The sequence below is a fragment of the Mustela putorius genome, unplaced genomic scaffold, assembly GCF_011764305.1.
Source record: "Mustela putorius furo isolate JIRA1106 unplaced genomic scaffold, ASM1176430v1.1 tig00003896_pilon_pilon_pilon, whole genome shotgun sequence".
NCBI lineage: Eukaryota > Metazoa > Chordata > Mammalia > Carnivora > Mustelidae > Mustela > Mustela putorius.
Genome location: NW_025422045.1, coordinates 869646 through 885580, shown reverse-complemented (window position 1 = coordinate 885580; position 15935 = coordinate 869646).

Genomic DNA, 15935 nt, shown 5'->3' with positions numbered 1-15935 from the left:
GCCTGAATAATTGCAGGTCACAGGAGTTACCTTGGATTTTGATTTCCAGAAAGTATCCCAAGTACATCTGGAGTCATTTGGCTTTTCTGAAAACAGAACAGAAAAATTGACTGCATTCCTCACCCAATCCAACCACTTTTTAAAAATGAATCTCCCCCAACCCAAATATTAAAGTAAAACTTGCCATTTGTGGGGAACTTGGGAGAATTTAAACTAATAGCTTTAAATTTTTTAAATACTTCCAGTCCTCACCCACTGCCTTAAAAACATGACATTAATTGTTCTGTTCAGGGCCTAGCAAACTCTGACCCATAGTTGGTCACCTGCTCTTACTAATAAAATTGTGTTAGAATACAACCATATCATTTGTTTACATGTTGTCTGTTGTAGCTTTTGCACTGAAACTGCACAGTTGTACAGAACAGAAACCATATAGCTCCTAAGCCTAAAGCTTAAACCTGGCACTTTAAGAAAAAGTTTGCCAGCACCTGCCCTATATTTTTATATAGATATATCATTATTTTATAACCATTCTTTTATTTTTGCTGTTATAAACATGACAGAGAAGCTCTTAGTTCATAAATTTTGTTGTTATTACCTGTACTAGAATTCTAAGTGCAATATTAGATTGAAGAGTATTCGGTTTATACATTGAAAAATACTAATACTTAACTTTATCTCCCCAAAATGGTATGGGCACCCTCTTGTTACAGCATGAACTTTTTTTTTTTTTTTTTTTGTCTAGAGTCATTTTTATTTACCAAATCTTTAAGTCATCAAATACCACATTTATTAAAAATGTACAATGAAAACAGTAAATAACTAAAAAATCACTATCATTTTAGTTACCTTTTTTTTTTTTTTTTTTTTTTTTACTTTGAGTTAAGAGTTTATTTACCTAGATTTTTTTTCTTTGGCTCTTCAAACAAAGTTGTTGTTGTTGTTGTTTTTTAACCTAGTGTGATTTTCATTCGTGCTATTCACCAAATATTTCTAGTATGTGGTTATATACTGATTCCCTGGCCAACAAGCTGTAAGTGAAAAGTAACTTCTGACTTGGATCATTTAAATGTTGATGTGAGACTCTTTAAAACCTTCTTTTCTCTCTGACATGGTGATAATGATTACTACATCAGTCAGTGCTCCCGAGGGACTGTGAACAGAGAGTCCCTGTTTATTTAGATGGACATGCAGCATAAGGAAGAAAGAAACATTTTTAAGTTAAGGCAGTTTATTTCAAGTGAGTTAATCCATCTGATAGAGGATTAGCCCTGAAAGTGGAATGCTGCCATAAAAAGAAACAAAACTACTAAATTAAACTATATTGCATTGGTTTAGATGACAGATGGTTAAGTTACATGAGGTGATCCCCATTCAGCTGTGGTGGAAGATTTCGTAAACTTGCCTACCATATTTGGAAGAAAATAATATAGTGAAGTTGTATCTCTATTGGAAGGGTATGTATAACAATTTTGTTTACTATATTAGTTAGCATTTGATAAGATATTTTAAGAAAGAAGCGAACCCAGATGAGAAATGGTAAGATTGCCAGTGGAAATAGAGAATAGGGAAAGTTCAGAAATTCAGATACTTGAAGGTTTGGAAGAGATAAAACTTCTTATCCCCAATCAGAAAAAGGAGAAAACCTTTAAGCAACAAAGCTTAACTGAATCAAGAATATGGCCATCATACTAATTGTTCAAACTACTAATTTGGTTAAGAAGAGGCCGCCTGGTAGTGTTTCTATGCAGGCATTCGTCATTGCATTTCTTGGGAAATTTATGTATTTTTCTGAATCTCAATACAAGTCAGTTAAGAAATTGATGAAATAGAAGAAAGTATTGCAACTAAACAAGAATTAAAGCTTAGTAATGAATTTGGAGCCATTACTGGATTGAAGGAATTCACTGAAATCAAGCCCAAAAGCAAGAGTCCAAGAGTAAGGTCAACATTTCCAGGAATCCGAACAGGAGGATGTAGAAGAGAAGTGGTCACTGTCTGATCACACAATCTTGCTTGTAGCTATTGCCATGTTACAAATACATGTTTGTTCCTGTCTGCTACTAACGTTGAGTCATTCTTGTAAATAAAATAAATATTAATAGGATTATGTATGTAGTATACTTTATGTAAATCCCATCAATGGTGTTCCAAGAAGTACTATGTAGAAGCAAATTAATTCCTTAAATTGGCAGTTTTGACTTCTGAATCTGTATGGTGCTATTACCCTTGATGGGACATCCAAATGTAGCATTCAAATATACCAAGTAAGTTTGTTGGCATTTCTTAATTTGTATGATTATTTGCCAAAGGCTGCTGTTCTTTGCAAATACTTTAACTAGAAATGCTAAGAAAAGAAGTAATGTTTTTGGAACATGCTGAAATGAAATCAGAAATTGATCTAAACTCTAAATTAACAAAAGCAGTATCATGTTCAATAGCAAGACCAAAACCAGGGAATGCGGACAAAATATTTTCATTAGCAAAAAGGGAAAAAAGCTTTTATAAATCAACATGTAACCTAAAACCAACTTGCAGATGTTTTTGGATAATCCTTAGCAGCTCAACTAATACCAATGCAAAAATGAAAGATAAGTTTTTGTGTCTGAAATGTTTGTTATAATAAAGATAAAAACTATCAGGGCAGTTATGTGCTTTTAAGTTTCATTTTAAGATAAACTTTTAACAAGTATTTGTAGTACTTTCAGTTTTTAAAATGATTTTTATTTGGCATTTATGCTAATGTTTCCTTCATTTAATATTTTTTGTTATCAAATATCTTTGTCAGGCAGAGACAGTGGTATTGAAATACATAATCATCACAATATACTGATCCATATTAATAAACCACATATTATTGTGTCTTTTCAGCAGAAAATATATGAAACATTTAGCATAATTATCACAGAAAAATGATTCTGTATTTATTATGGTCACTGATAACTATTTTAAAATATATTAAGCATATACAGAGTGATGATTCTGCATAATTTTGAGATTCCTGAGAATTCCCGGTGATTTTGATTCCTTATTCCCATATCCTAAATATTAATATCTGTCAAAAGTTGGAAATACTAATGCCTGCCATTCTGTTCAGATAGGCAAAATGGCTTGGGAAATGGGTACTAAAGTGTCAGTCTTGTACCAAAGCCTGATGGCTCAATCTAAATGTGGGGAAAAGCTAGAGGGACCTTGTCTTTAACATTGTGGGTATGTCTTTAACATTGTTGTCATGACTATTGGCTCATTGCTAACGAATTATATAAATAAGAAGCAAATATTTTGAGAAAGTTACACTGTCAAAGAAACCAAGAACCTGGACTTAAAGTTTATAATTGTTCAAGAATTAAAATGAACACTTAGGCCCCTAATTCTCCTTTTTTTTTTTTCTCCCCAAGTTTTATTTAAATTCCAATTAATTAACATACAGTATAATAGTAGTTTCGGGTGTGGAATCTAGTGACCCAACTCTTCCATATAACATCTCGTGCTCATCACAAATGGCCTAATCCCTCTTAGTCTCCAGCACCTATAAAGCCTTAATCCCTTTAAACCCCATCACCTATTTAACCCATCCCCCTGCCCATCTCCCCACTGGTTACCATCAATGTGTTCTCTATAGTTAAGAGTCCGTTTCTTGGTTTTACACTTTTTTTTTAAAACCCCTTTCTTACTTTTTTTAATGTTCATTTGTTTCTTGAATTCCATATATGAATGAAATCATATGGTATTTGTCTTTTGTCTGACTCATTAATATTTTGCTTAGCACAGTATACTCTAATTCCATCCATGTCCTTGCAAATGGCAAGATTTCATTCTCTCTCTTTTTTTAAAGATTTTATTTATTCATTAGAGAGGGAAAGAGAACACACAAGCAGGGAGAGCAGCAGGCAGATGGAGAAGCAGACTCCTTGCTGAGCAAGTAGCTCAATGCAGGACTCGATCCCAGGACCCTGAGATCATGACCTGAGCCAAAATCAGGCACTTAACCAACTGAGCCATCCAGGCATCCCACAAGATTTCATTCTTTCTGATGGCTAATATTTTACTGTATATATACACCAATCTTTATCCATTCATCAGTTGATGGACATCTAGACTTCTTTTTTTTTTTTAATAATTTTTTATTTTTTATAAACATATATTTTTATCCCCAGGGTTACAGGTCTGTGAATCACCAGGTTTAGACATTTCACAGCACTCACCAAAGCACATACCCTCCCCAATGTCCATAATCCCACCCCCTTGACATCTGGACTTCTTGTATAATCTGGGCTATTGTTGATAATGTTGCTGTAATCATTGGGGTGCATGTACTCCTTTGAACTAGTTTTTTTGGGGGCCCCCCAACTTTCTACATGAGATAGCAGATGGAAAAAGTCGTTTGGTCCCCAAATAGAACCTATTTCCAATATCCACCTCAGATGTGAAAAGAATAAAGAAAAAATGAAAGACCTCCTAGATGGTGGGTTCAATAACTATGGACAACAATGGATTAGGGATCTCCTCGGATTTCTGTAGGAGAGAATTGTTTTGGGCCAGCGACTTTGTGTATCACCCGTCTTTCCCTTTCTGCATAAGAGCATTTATTACAGTTTTTCTAATTCTATTTCAATCTTGTATGTGTAGGAGACAGATTTTTAGGTCAGAGGTCAATAGTTCAAGAAGAGACTAGTGCATACCATTGCCCATTAGAGACTGGCGGAAGGTAACTGAACTTTGAGCTTGCTGCCATTGATTTGATTTAATGGGACTTTTGAGTTACCTCTCCTCAGAAGAGAAAATGGGCTGTAGGAAGGGGGTGCACTGAATAACTATTGACCAGAAGGATGATCTGTGATAGTCCTTAGGATTATTCACCATATAGTTAGGGTCTTCCTAGAGAACCTGACACAGGAAGATTATACTTCTCTTGTGGGTGATTGGGGCCATCTGTCTGGATCTGGCCTGTGAATTGTGAGCAAATATGATGTGTAACTTCTGAACTCAGGCACTGAATTGCCAATTTGAGACCTTCTAGACTCTTGTCTTTCCTCTGACTTGTTTACTGGCAACAGTTGAGATGGTGGTTACTCTGTCATCTGAGTAACTAATGAAAAGAAAAATCACCCTTCCAATTTGCAATGAGAAATTTTTGTTGCATGAGAAATAAATTTTTGTTGCTTTTAGTAATTGACATTATGGGGTGGTTACTATAAGTCTAACCTATCCTGACTGATAATATCATGAAAATCTTTTCATGCCAGTATCCAAGGACCTTATGTCAGAATTTCCTAACCTTTTTATTTTTTATTTTCTTTTTAAAGATTTTACTTATTTATTTAACACAGAGAAAGAGAGAGAGATCACAGTAGGCAGAGAGGCAGGCAGACAGAGAGCGGGAAACAGGCTCTGATGAGCAGAGAGCCTGATGTGGGGCTCGATCCCAGGACCCTGGGATCATGACCTGAGCCGAAGGCAGAGGCTTAACCCACTGAGCCACCCAGGCGCCCCTCCAACCTTTTTAGATCTACCTCAGCATTTCCTATCTTTTACTACTATCATCTTGCATACTAGTTTTAGATTAGTTCCCCCTGGGATTTTTAAGAATCATTTTATTGCATAACTTAAAAATAGTTTTTAGAACTTTCACTTCTGGCCAATTTGGAGTAATAAGTATTGGATTAACCTCCCCCTATGAAATAAAAAACACCATGAAAGTATGGTTTTCAAGACAGTGACCTCAAAAATGAAAGATAGTGATCCACGACACAAAACAAATGAGGTGAGCCCTATGGTTGCCTGAGTTTACTGACTTGAGAGGTCACAAGCCATAGCACAGAGAAAGGAAAATAAGGCATAAACAGAGATTCCTGGAGGAGACAGAACTGAGAGTCTGGGAAGGCCCAGGGAAGAAGTGTTCATAGGACTAAGTCCTAGAGAGGTAAGAGCTGCACAGAGATTTGCAGTATTCAGCAGAGTACTATGTTGTGTGTGGAGAAATTAGGGAAAAGGAACCAGGGAAAGAAAAATCTGAAAGGATTAGGCAGAATAATGCTGGCATTTTAAATAGGGCTAGAAACAGTACATATTCCTATAAGAATTTAAAAATGTAAAATTCAGGGGTCGTTGGATAGAAAACTCAGGAAAGTCTTGCCTCAATGCGAGAATAATTAGCACTTGTAGTAGCAGACTGAGCATTGCTCTGTACCCAACTAAGAAATCACAAAAGCAAGATCTGAAAGGGTCAAGTAATTTCTAGTGTACTATATCCCAGAACAAAACTCAAGAAGATATAAAGAAATACAAAAATATTGAGTATCCACAAAAGTAAAATTCACAATGTTTGGCATCCAGTAAAAGGCTATGAGGCATACAAAGAGGCAGGAAAACATAGTCATAACGAGGAAAATAGCTGGTCAACATTGACCCAGAACTGATACAGATTTCAGAATTAGGACAGGACATTAAAACAGTTAATAGAATTATCTTTTAAAAACTAAGATATTTAAAAATCCAAATTGAATATTAAAGATAAAAACTACATCTGGGATAAAAATTATGCTGATGTGATTAATGGCAGATCAGAGACAGCAGAAGAAAAGTTCAGAGAGTTTTAAGATAGCAATAGAAACAATCCATTGAGCTGCTGGGCATCAAGGCCTAATATTTTCCAAGCATGAAAACTGTACTCCTGAAGATCTAAGAAGCTCAACAAATCCCAAGTACATGATACATGAAGAAAAACCACAAAGGCAGCATGATAAAATTGCTGAAAACCAGTAATAAAGAGAAAATTTTAAGCAGCCAGATAAAAATTTAATTTAAAGTAGTTAGATAAAAAATCATGACATACAGAGGAACAAAGATGAGGATGACATCAGATTTCCTTAAAAGCACCGAAAAAGGAAAAAAAAAAAAACACCTGTCAACCTAGAATTATATTCCTAGCAAAAATGCTTTTCAAAAACAAAGGCAGACTTTTTCTGAATTTATCATCAGGATACTGCAATCTAAGGAACACTGAAAGAAGTCCTGTGGGCAGAAGGTATACACTTGAGATCAAATTACTTAACTCTGTTCACATTTTCTGTAGTCTTACTGATTTTTTATTCCCCTTGATCAGTTACTAAAGGGAATATTTTAAAATCTCCCAGACTCTGATGTTGGGTTTATCAGTTTATAGTTGTAATTTATCAACTTCTGTAAGATTATATATAATGTACATACAACCACAGCTTATTTTCCTGGTGAATTGAGCTCTATTATATAGTGACCCTCTTTATCAAATCAGGTAATGCTTAACATTTTTGTTATTTTGTTAAAGTTATTTTGCTTGAAATAGCTACACAAATTTTCTTAGTTTATAAATACAAATTCTCAGGGGAGATCCTCCTTACTCCAGACAAGTCACAGTTTGAGACATATATATATATTTTTTTTTTATTATTTTTTTTTTTTCCTGTATCAGTGGTTGAAGGTAAGTGAGCATTTCTAATTCATCCTTACACTAAGATGTAGACCTTTGTGTTCTCAGCTTTGTAAGCTAGTCTCCTACTAGACATGAGCTTTATTTTCCTTCACCAGGGATAGGCTGTATAATGCTCGGGTTCCTCCAGTTCAGCAAGTACTCTCAAAGCAGAAGTCAACTTCAGTGCTCAAACTCTCTGGGTTCCTGCCTGCAGTAAGTTTCTCCTCCTGAGTTTTCCCTCTTTTTTACTAGATTAGGACCTATTTAAGAAGATTTTAAAAAATATTTGTCCAGAATTTTTGGTTATTTCTTATTCTATTCTTGGTTTTCTTTCTTTCTTTTTTTTTTTTTTTTAGATTTTATTTATTTATCAGAGAGAGAGAGCGAGCACAGGCAGACAGAGGCAGAGGGAGAAGCAGGCTCCCTGCCGAGCAAGGAGCCCGATGCGGGACTCAATCCCAGGATGCTGGGATCATGACCTGAGCTGAAGGCAGCTGCTTAACCAACTGAGCCACCCAGGTGTCCCTTGGTTTTCTTTCTTAATGTTTATTTCCATCAGATGGTGTGGAATTTTTATCTAAAGATTCAATGTTCACTGGAAGTCTCCTGCTCCCCCCACCTCCCCCACTTCTCTTTGATCACCCTCTCTGTTTGGCAGTTTTTGTGGTTTCCTCCCTTTAGTCATCCAGGACCCTAGTCCAGAACTGGGTTTCCATGTCTAGAAACTCCTGCCCCAAAGTGGCTTGAGAGTGCAGCTGGCCCAGTATCTTGGGCAGGATGTAGCTTTGCTCAGGTGTCTGTACAGTTTTCTCTGTTGATTCTACTAATAATGAAGTTATACAGATTTACATAAGCAGTAACATCAGATAGTGATCACAACCACTTTTGCAGAGCCCACTTAGACCATGGTTCCATGCCACATATGGAATGCTTTCATCAATTCCAATGAGTAAAAAAATCCCACTGGCTTCTAGTTGCTTTGTGGACCCAGAAATCTGCGGGGCTGTGGCTTTGGCTCCATGTCACTATTGCCTTCTGTTTCTAACCCAGAGAAGTATTCATTTTATGTTTGAACATGAGTTTGTCTTTTTCTTGTTGTTGACCTAATCTATAATCCACATATATAGAGCAGGAGGAGAGTTTAAAGCATGGGTTTATAACACTCTTGAACTGAAGTGTCCCTTATACATTTCTTTAAGTATATTTTGTTATTCTCTGTCTAGCTTCTTTATTTGGATGTTTGGGCCCTTCTGAATAATTTTGTTTTTTAAAATGAGTTTAAGGTTATTATTTTTTATAGTTAACCTTTACTAATCATTTTCTATATGCCAGACACTAGGCTAAAAGTCCTTTATATCAATTATTTGCTATAATTTGCCTCTAGGTCTTAGGAGGTAGAAACTATCAGTACTTCCGTCTGTAAATGAGGATATTGAGGCATAAAGAATAAGAAATTTGCCAAAGGTAATCAGGTAGGAAATCTGCTTCTTAAAATCCTGTGTTCCTGACTAGAATTAGATAACCCAGTTAAATGATGCAGATCTGTATTTTAAAAAGTTAACAGATTTTCTTCATTTCTTAGTTCTTTCCCCCTTACCCTACACACCCAAAGTAACCAGTGTTAATAACCCTGGTGTATATCATTCCATTCTTGGTACTTGGTACTTGGTACACCACATGTGTGTGCATGCACATAGACACATTACAGATTTGCTTTTCTATGTACAAAACAGCTCTGTGGGAGTTATTTAAACAAGGATTACTTAAGTAGGGAAAGGAAGTAGATGCCTGAGAGACAGGGGTGATGAAGACTTTTCACTTCATATCCTTATATACCTTTGGCATTTTGAACTATTAGTGATTTGATTATTCAAAAATACCAATTTTAAGCACTGAATTTGTAGTAACATTGTATACAAATCTTTAAATGGATAAATGATTCATTTACCTTTGGTAAATACTGAGGACTGGGATTACTAGGTCACTTGGCAAATGCATGTTCAGTTGTTTAGGAAGCTCTTGCACTGTTTTCCAAAGGGGCTACATTGCTTAATATTCTCATCAGCATTATACAAGTGTTTTAGTTGTTCCAAATTGTCACCAACACCTGCTATGATCAATCTCTTTAATTTTATTGATTCCATTGGGTATGTATGGTATCTATATTGTAGTAGTATATCAGAGAATATACTCTCTGTGATTTTCAAACTTTCAAGTGTGCTGAGATTATCTTTATGACTGAGTAAATGTCAATTTTTCATGTATACTTAAAAGGTATATATATACTCTGTAGTTGTTGGCTATATGTCCACTGGGTCAATTTTCTTAATTTTGTAATTCAAATCTCTTTATATCCTACTGATTTTGTCTACTTGTTCTGTCGCTTACTGGGTATAATGTGAGGTAAAATATCACTCTGATTCACCTGTTACTCCTTTCAGTTCTTCAATTTTTCTATATTGCAATCACTGATATTATGGTCTGTTACCATAGTTTTGTCTTTTCCAGAATGTCCTATAAATAGAATACTACCTTATGTAACCTTTGAGACTGGCTTCTTTCACTCAGTGTAATGACTATGAGATTTATACAGCTGTTGCATATATAAATGGTTGATTCTTTTTTATTGCTGAGTAGTAATCCATTATATTTATAAACCAAGTTTGTTTATCTATTAATCCATTAAAGGACATATGAATTGTTTCCTGTTTGGTGATTATAAATATATTATTAATAGAGTTTGGTGATTAGAAATACAGTGTGGAGATTACAAATAAATATCTAAAATAAATAGATATAAACATTCATATACATATTTTTGTGTAACCGTAAGTTTTTCTTTCTGTAGAATAATTACCTAGGAGAAGGATTGCTAAGTCACATTGTAAGTGCATATTTAACTTGATAAGATGCTGTTTTCCAGAGTAGCTGCACAATTTGCATTCTTAGCTTTAACATTTTACTTAGAACAAATATTTTACCTCTTAAAGTTTAATGTAGAATACTTACCATCATATGTCCTTTTATCCTCCTTGTTTTATGTTTTATTTATCTCATATATATATATATATATATATATATTACACCTATATTCATTGAACACTCCATTAGATAATGTTATAATTTTTGTTTCAACTGTCAAATACTTTTTGGAGAACTTGAGAGAATGATCTATTATATTTACTCAGAAACTTACCATTTCTTTTGCTCATCCATTATTAATAATATGCAAAGTTTTCTTCTGGTATCATTTTCCTTTTGTCTGAAGAACTTTCTTTAGTCATTTTTTTTACAGTAGGTCTGATGATAATTCTCTTAGCTTTCTTTCATCTGAGAATGTCTTTATTTCACCTTGATTCCTAAATAATATTTTAACTAGATATAGAATTTTAGGTAGACAGATTTTTTCCCCTGCATTTTAAAAAGTGTTGTGCCACTTTGGGTCTCCATGGTTTCTGGTAAAAATCTGCAGTTATTTGAATTATTGTTCCTTTATATCAAGGTGTTTTTCTTTTACTGCTTTCAAATTGTTTGTTTTTTTTTTTTTTTTGTCTTTAGTTTTCAGCAGTTTGGTTATGGCATCTTTGGGTCTGAATTTCTTTGGGATTATGCTATTTGGGATTTGCTGAACTCCTTGAATCTGTACATTTCTGTCTTTTGCCAAATTTGGGAAGTTTTCAGGCAAAGGGAACCATTTTTATTGTGGTAAAATATACACAATATAAAATTTACTATTTTAACATTTTTAAAAAGTTTTTATTTTAATTCTAGTTAACATACAGTGTAATATTAGTTTCAGAGTTACAATTTGGTAATTTTACACTTAATAATACAATAATATAGGATGGTGTGCTATTTTAATATTTTTAAGTATACAATTCAGTGCTATACAGTATATTATCAATGTTGTACAAGGATCGCTGCTATCTATTTCCAGGATTTTTCATCAGCCCAAACAGAAACTCTGTATCCATTTGGTATAATTCCCCTTTCCCCCACCATCTAGTTCTGGTAAGTTCTGGTAACTTCTCTTCTCTGTGAATTTGTATATTCCAATACCTTCCAAAAGTGGTATCATACCATGTTTGTCTGTATTATTTTATATCTGCATTTTTTTCACTTAGCGTAATGTTTTCAAGGTCCATCCATGTTGCAGCTTATATCAGAATTTCATTCTTGTTTATGACTAATATTCCGTTGCATGTATATGCTGCATTTTGTTTGTCCATTTATGTTGATTGGATATTTGGCTTGTTTTGACTTTTTAGCCACTGTGAATAATTCTGCTATGAATATTTGTGTACAAGTCCTGTGTGTTTGAATCCTGTTTTCTGTTTTTTTGAGTATACACCTCAGAGTGGAATTGCTGAGTTATATTATAATTCCTATATTCAACATTTTGTGAAACTGCCAAACTTTTCTACAGTGGTTGCACCATTTTAAATTCCCAATAACGATGAATAAAGGTTCTTATCTCTCCACATCCTCACCAACATGTATTAATTTCAGGGTTTGTTAATAATAGCCATCTTAGTGAATGGTATCAGCTATAATTGATTTCTCTCTTTGTCTGAAACTCAGATAACACAAACATTAGTTTGGTTTTGTTTCACAGGTTCTGTAGGCTCTGTACTTTTTTAAAAAATATTTTTCTGTTTTCAGACCAGATAATTTCTACTGGTCTATCTTCTGATTAAATTATTCATTTTGCTTTCTCAATTCTGCTATTGAATCCATTCATTCTAGTCAGATTTTTTAAATACTGTATTTTTTTATTATAAAATTTTCATTTGGTTCTTTGTTTTGTCTTCCATTTCTTTACTAAGACTTTGTGTCTTCATGTTCATATTAAGAATGTTCATCTCTATTCCAGGAACAATTTTATAATAGCTTCTCCTGTGCTTTGACAGATAATTCAAACATCTGTATCAAATCAGCATTGGTATGTGTTGATTGTCTCTTTCTCATGTAAGTTCAGATCTGTCTGGTTCTTTATAGGCTTTGTATTCCGGATTGTATCTTGGACATTTTGAATATTATGAGACTCTGTGTTTTGTTTTACTCATATGGAGAATGTTGGTATTTTTGTTTTAGCAGGCAATAAACCTGGTTGGGTTCAGGTTGCAGAGACTCTGTGTGTCTGAGCTGGAAACCTTCTCTGACACCTCCCTCTTACCACACCAGTGCCCATTTCCTCATTTCAGGCTGCCAAAATCAGGCTGAGGGCTATCAGAGGGAGAAAAATGGTTCACTCACCACTGATTAAGTGATACTTTGAATTCTGTCCTTTTCCTCCACTCGACCTACTTGTGTCTGCTTTTCAGAGTTCTCAAAAGGTGTTGCATTCATTCTGTCCTGGTTTTATAGCTGCATACAATAGGAAAATCAGAATGGAGTGTGCTTGTTCCACCTTACCCCCAAATTTGAATCCTTATAATTTTGTAATTAAAAACAGAAATAACAAGGAAGGCTGTTTATTCATTTTTTAAAAATCAAACGAGTTTGATCTGTAAACACTTGCAAGACTAGGCCAAAGCTTCCCTAAAAGTTTCCATACAGCTTTTTAAGTTTTTATTTAAATTCCAACTAGTTAACATACAGTATTATATTAGCTTCAAGGTGTATAATTTAGTGATTCAGCCTTCCATACAATACCCTGTGCTCATCACAAGTTTACTCCTTAATCCCCATCACCTATGTCACCCATTCCCCCACCCATTTTCCGTCTGGTAACCCTTAGTTTGTTCTCCGTAGTTAAGAATCTGTTTCTTCTACCTTCCTCTTTTTTTCCCCTTATGCTCATTTATTTTGTTTTTTAAATTTCACAAAATCACATGATATTTTTCTTTCTCTGACTGACTTACAGAATTTTAATCTAAGTAAAATTTCAGGGAGAAGCCAACACTTTAAAATTTCACTAAGTCAAGAACAAGTCAGGGATGTCTGCCATGTTACTCAGGCTTCTTAGTTACAAATCACAGAAAGTCTACTCTGGCTGATTGAAGATAAAAAAAATAGCTTACGAAATAAATATAAGAAGACAAAAAAAAAAAAAAAACAACAACAACCCACATTAGAAATGAAAATGGGGACATTACTACTAACCTTAGAGAAATGAAAAAGATTATAAGAGAATGCTATGAACAGTTGCATATCAAAAAATTAAATAATCTAAGTAACATACAGAAATTCCTAGAAATAAACAAATTATAAAAATTAAATCAAGAAGAAATAGAAAAGTTAACAGAGTTATCACAAAAGATTCAACCAGTAATTAAAGAACCTCTCAACAAAGAAAGGTCCAGGGCCAAGTGGCTTCCCTGGTAAATTCTACCATAGGATTTTAAAAAGTTAACACCAATCCTTTTCAAACTTTTCCAAAAAGTAAAAGAGGGAACACTTTGTAACTCATTCTGTGAGACTAGCATTACCTTGATACCAACATCATTTAAAGACATTACAAGAAAACTAGAAATCAATGTCCTTTATGAATATAGATGCAAAAATCCTCATAGCAAGCCAAATCCAGCAGCATATTAATAGGCTGAGCACTCTGACCAAATGGAATTTATTCCAGGAGGGCAAGGTTAGTTCGACATAGAATATAAATCAATGTACCATATTACATTAATTGAATGATGAAAAAACACTACATAATCACTGGAACTGATGCAAAAAAAAATTTGACAAAATCCAACACCATTTCATGATAAAAACTCAAAACTAAAAATATAAGGGAACTTGTGCAACATGATAATATTTTTGATGCTTGTGGAGTCCTGTAGCTACCAGAAGACACCCTTTCTCTTTGAGCCTGAGCTAGAAGACTTCTCTGGAACCAATCTCTCACCACACCAGTGACCATTTCCTCATTTCAGGCTGCCTAAATCTGGGCTGAGGATACCAGAGAAAAAAATAATCATTTCCTGACCAGTGACTAGGTGATAATTTTGATACTACAGCTAGGATACAAATTCAGCAAAGTTGTAGGGTACAAGATCAACATTCAGAAATTAATTGTATTTCTATATACTACTAGTGAATAATCCAAAAAGGAAGTTATGAAAAAAATTTCACTTATAATGGCATCCAAAAAAGTAAAATACTAGGAATAAATGAAACCAAGAAGGTGAAAGTCTTGTATACTGAAAACTATAAAACATTGTTGAAAGAAATTAAAAAGGACCTAAATATATGGCAAGAGAGCCTATGCTTCTGGATTAGAAAGTTTAATATTGCTACATTGGCAGTACTACCCATACTAATCTACAGATTCAGTGCAATCCCTAGCAAGATTTCAATGGTTTTTTTTTTTTTTTTCCCAGAACTGGAAAAGCCAATCCTCAAATTCATATGGATTTGCAAGTGTTCAAATAGCTGAAACAATCTCAAAAAAGAAAAACAAGTTGGAGGACTCACATCTTGTGATTTCAAATCTTATTACAATGCTACATAATTATGACAAGTAGGCTTGGCATAAGAATGGGCATATTGATCAAAGAAATAAAATTGTGAGTCCAGAAGTAAACCATTTATCTATGGCCAAAGATTATTTTTCAATTCTTTTTTTAAATATTTTATTTATTTATTTGACTGACAGAGATCACAAGTAGGCAGAGAGGCAGGCAGAGAGAGAGGGGGTAGCAGGCTCCTGGCTGAGCAGAAAGGCCGATGCGGGGCTCAATCCCAGGACCCTGGGATCATGACCTGAGCCGAAGGCAGAGGCTTAACCCACTGAGCCACCCAGGTGCCCCTGTTTTTCAATTCTTTCTTGGCGGTAAAATACATATAATTTATCACCTTAACTACCTTAAAATGTAGAGTTTAGTGGTATTAATTGCATTCATGTTGTTGAGTAACCACCACCATCCATTTCTGGGACTTTTTATCCTGCAAAATTGAAATAAATACATTAAACAATAACTCCTTATTCTCCCTTCCCTTTGGGCCTGGTAACCACTATTCTACTTTCTATCTCTTGATTTTGACTACTCATAAGTGACATCATACACCATTTATCTATTATAATTAGCTTATTTCACTTAGCATAATCTCTTCAAAGTTGATCCGTGTTGTAGCATTTTAAGAATTTTATTCCTTTTTAAGGCTGAATAATATTCAGTTACATGTATATACATTTTATTTATCCATTAATATGTAGATTTACACTTGAGTTGTTTCCATGTTTTAGCTATCATGAATAATACTGCTATGAACATAGGTGTACAAATATCTTTTTAAGACCCTGGGTTTCAATAGTTACAGGTTTAAAATCAGCCTAGCTCTATAAAAAAAACTCACTACTCGGGGTACACACTAGACGAATTTCCACGAACAGGACCTGAGCATCATGATTTTAAATCCTTATAGTTGGTTTATATATGGTCCAAGTTAAGAACTACTGACCTAGAGCTTCATAGCACATAATAAGCATTCAATAAAGAGTTGAATGATTGACTAACTTGTAACTTGAGAAGGGCACTAA